Below are 5000 nucleotides of genomic sequence, written 5' to 3'. Positions count from 1 at the left end.
TTTACTGTATGAATAATCATGAGATTTAAACATAAATATTTTCTGACCTCCAGTTTAGAGTTTACTTAGGCCTAACACTAATAAACAAGATGTTGTATGGTAATGTAATTAATCATGATTTCTAACAGTTACCTCAAGGATTCCTATAGTTGTTACTACTGTTATGGCAGCAAAGGGATTCCAAGAAAATTGAAAAAGCTTTACCTAGCTTCTGAATGTATTTTATCATCAAATTCATTTTATGAAAGTTTATCATTGTTAAAATACGCTCCTAACACCAGCATTCGCATAAAAGCACATGTGAAAGAAACACACACACAAACACACACACACGTGTTGTGTGTGTATATATATATATATATATATATATATATATATATATATATATATATATATATATATATATATATGTATATATATATATATATATATATATATATATATATATATATATATATATATATATATATATATGTATATATACATATATATATATTGTATGCATGTACGTATGTGTAAAATCGTAGGTAAATTAAAAGAAAACCCGGGCATCGTTTAACAATATATACAAAAGAGTTCGTTCCATTAACAGTTCTAGATCATAAGTTGTAGAAAGAAATGGAAAATATGCGCAGTTCGGGCATCTATTGGTGGATGCCCCATTCCACTTTTATTTTTACTGTTTTCATTTCAAAACTCAAAGTATTCACCGGAACAAACTCATATACTTCAATGTACCCTTGTTATTTTTCCAACAAGTTTTTCGGTCTTTTATATATCCCTGCAACAACGCCAAGACTATATTACTTACGGTTCCCCCAAATTACAGAATCGTAAAATTCTGGAAGTATTCATAACCAAGACGCTGCCTCAAGTTCACACCACTCAGGCAATAACCATTTCTCCCCTTCTTCCTCTCTGTCTCTCCAGTTTCCGAAGAGAATACGACCCGTCTCTTCTTTATAGTTCTGTTTTTATCGACGCCGAAGGACCAGAAGAAAATAAAACGAAAACAATCTTGATTTCACTTAGAATTCATTTAGGAGGAGTTCTTTTCGATATACGATAGCTGCTCTGAGAATCAACGTTAATTTTGTGTTTTAGATCAGTGGTATTTCATGTCAGATTCAGTCATTTTTTTTAGGCATTTTATGCATTTTGTTTCCATGCGTATCAAACTAATGTGTTATTCGTGCGCGCTTCCAGAAAAGCTGTTTCGGTTACATGTTAAAACAATACTTCCTATTACTTTTATGTTTTGTGCAATATTTTTGCCAATATTCTCTCACACAAATCAGTCCATGCAAATACTTCTTTATCTTACCTCCTCAGTTCTAAAATCACCAGTACCTACAATGGTAATGGTATGCTCACTTTATCCACATTCACATTCTTTTTATGTTTAACTGTTCTGGTTTATTTTCTTATCAGCTACATTCATGTCATCAACCTCTAATCCACATTCACATTCTTTATATGTTTAACTGTTCTGGTTTATTTTTTTTATCAGCATTCACATTCTTTATATGTTTAACTGTTCTGGTTTATTTTTTTATCAGCTACATTTATGTCATCAACCTCTAATCCACATTCACATTCTTTACATGTTTAACTGTTCTGGTTTATTTTTTTTTTTATCAACTGCATACATGTCATCAACCTCAAGTTTTCCACGTCAATGACTGTTCCTGTGGTGACTGTTTCTCACTCACTAAAACGTTCATTTATTCATCGGATTTGGCTTCCCATTATTTTGGTTTGTGGTGACTGCCTGCTATTTTTACCTTTGCGATACCATTTTAATCAACATAAATGCCTTTTCAGGAACCCTTTGATCCCTGAACTGTTTGTTCTAATATATACCGATCACTTTTCTTTAATGTGCGATACTTTTTCTTGGAATAACTGTAAACTTTTTATCTTTCCTATTTCAAAGAAAGAGTCTCTCAGTCAACGGCAGGTTTACCCTTATGAAAAAAGGTCAGCATCAGCGAAAAGGCTGAAAAGTTGGGTAACAGGGAGAGAATAGAGAATGATAGCCTGGATGAGGGGGATATAATACAGCGGTCTTGGGAAGAAGAAGAAGAAGAAGAAGAAGAAGAAGAAGAAAGAAGAAGAAGAAGAAGAAGAAAGAAGAAAACGGGAATGAGCGCGTTAAATGGAATGGAAATGGAATGGAACGTCTTAAAATCTTGGAAGCGTGGGATTACCCGCAAAGCAGATGTAAATTCACTGGGTTGTGTTACTTCATCCACAACAGAAGTAGCAACACGGTCAGTGGCTGTTCGTTTTTTCTTATTCCTACCAACGCAGCCACAGAATCGAAACTAAGGTCCTCACTACTAAGTCTTTGGTAATTCTTTACTGTACGAAACTATGTCAAAAACCCGGAGGCAAGACAGCTATGCCAAACATAAAACACTTATACCTTTCGGATTCCACAATAAGCTGTAGGTCCCGTTGCTAGGTAACCAATTGGTTCTTAGCCACATAAAATAAGTCTAATCCTTCGGGCCAGCCCGAGGAGAGCTGTTAATCAGGTTCAGTGGTCTGGTTAAACTGAGGTATACTTTTATCACCAAGTGTCATTATTCCTCATGGAGAAAAGGAAACGTGAAAGTAAGATTCTTTCCAATATTCTCTTCACTTGAAACGTTTTCAGTTCTGAACAGCTGGCTCAGTTATGTAAGGAAGATAGCTCATTAATGCCACCCAGAGCACCATGAATAACTGGCGTAATAAAATAACGTCCGGAAACGATAATGACCAAAGTGTTACTTCAGAAACTCTACTATAAGAATCTTAAGTACCATACATATCTAGAAGAGGGGCTGAACCCTGAAAATAATCAGTGAAAATGGCTCCCTTACTTAGAAAGGGAAATGATCAGCGTTATAACTCACTAAAAGAATATGAAGACGAGCCGTTAAGAACAAGCCGACTACTCAGAGAGGCGTCATCTATTAATTTACAAGCCCCGTGGAAGAATGCTACCATTCATTTATCTGGGTGACTTCAAATGATTTTTGATTTTTTGAATGTTATTTTTAAGATGTCCATCGCATGGCCCCCCTCAGAACTGCCCATGACCCACCCGTTGAAAACCACTGGACTAGACGATGGAGATCACAAACAGTTTCGGAATCAGGACCAACAACATTAACACAAGGCCATTCACAATTCAAAACATTAGTCCATCCACTAAATGCAATGCATCCTTCTGCTACAAACACCTGTGTACCTTGTAGTCTTAATTCATTCAATTTTAAAACACTTAGCAGAATGACCACCACCAACACAGCACAACTCAGAACGACAGAGGACACAAAACCATTACAATTGAACAATATTATAACCTAAGATACCTCAGTTATATGCTGATGAAAACAGAAGGTTACAAGACACAGAGAATATTCTATATAAATCGAATGCCATAGAAGCACCTTTGTACTGCCCTTAGAGAAGGTCTCTTACCAATAATAATAATGATGATGATAATATCATGTTGGTTTTAGGTCCTATCTCAAACATGGTCAGTTAAACACTGTGACTGTGTCAGCAAATTTATTTTGCATATTACTTTTCCCGTTTCTCTCATTACTTCTTTCCCTGCAGCACGCAAAGGAGAACATACATGCCAGTATTCATGCTTCAGTGATGTTGAGAAATACTCAAAAGTCATTAGAATACTTTACTTGTACAAAACCTCATCAGCAAAAATAAAGGTACAGGTCCTTGGAGAAAGCGCAGGTCGGCCCGGGTGAGCAGCAGCAGGGTTGGGAGATCCAGTGGGTGGTGGTAGTGGTGATCATCAAAGTGATTTCCATAGATTATCACTTCAAAATTGCTACACTTCTTGGTTGGTCAAGGTCATGATGAGAGAGTGGATTAAGGACTCAGGGTCATTTTTATTTTCTTTAGCAAACATAACATCTGTGATGCACCTGATCAAAGATACCTACACATCCTTCAGGCCTTGATATCTGACAGGAGAAACCTAACTTGAATACAACACAAAAAACATTCCTCCTACTCACAACCATATAATCCTGAAGTCATGTCCAGGTGCAAAATATCAGTCACCCGTCAGTGGATAACACCTGCCAGTGGATAACACCTGCCACCCTCTTGAGTGTGGCACAAATCCTGCTTGGAGAGGTGCATAATAGCCATGCTAGTACCAGTATATCCTCAGACTGTGGTTGTATTTTTCAAGAGATCATGTGCAAGACGCTTAATGTCTTAGTTTTCTGCCTGTTCCTCTATGCATGATTTTACTCTTCATGCCATCTTCCTTTCCTTTCTACTTGCAAATGAAGCCTCATTATTCATGTTGTCCAATTTTGAGTGATGCAGTACCTTTATACTTGTGTCATCTGTGGGTAAAGCAGATACAACCTGGGCTTGTCTTCGCATTCACTTAGCTTTTTCTACTTAATTTCTTTACTAATATTATGGCATTACCACCACAACAATCATTAATAATTTGGCTGTTGTATCCTTCAGAATTATCAAGAGTTTTCACTTTGAAGCTAAAGGATATCATGCCCTGGAAGGACTTTACCTTGGACATGGCCAAGCCTAATAAAATATGGTTGTACTATTTAGGGATTGGACACTCTTTGGTATACTATAAGCTCCATAACTTCCATTAGGAACCGGTTCATCATTGTACAGAATATTGTTCTCATATCCAAAAAGACTCCACACATACTGTTCTTTTTCATAAAGCTTCCTGAAGGCTATTTGTCTGTGCAATGACATTTATGACTTCGAATTTGCTTTTGCTTCAGCTCCATTGCTGACAGATTGTCCTACACTGTTCTGTAGATATTATTCTGGGCATTGTTCTTAAGGGCTTCTCGACTGACTGCTGCGATTTCTTCTTTGGCAATATTTTGATTTAATCAGTCCTTCATAAACTACAATGTGTACTTTTTAGCAATTTAACTTCCTCTTTTTAGGAGAAAGTTTTCTCATTACTCACGAAGGAAAAGTAG

This window comes from Macrobrachium rosenbergii, chromosome 53, assembly GCF_040412425.1.
Source record: "Macrobrachium rosenbergii isolate ZJJX-2024 chromosome 53, ASM4041242v1, whole genome shotgun sequence".
Lineage (NCBI taxonomy): Eukaryota > Metazoa > Arthropoda > Malacostraca > Decapoda > Palaemonidae > Macrobrachium > Macrobrachium rosenbergii.
Note: the sequence above shows the minus strand (reverse complement) of the source record.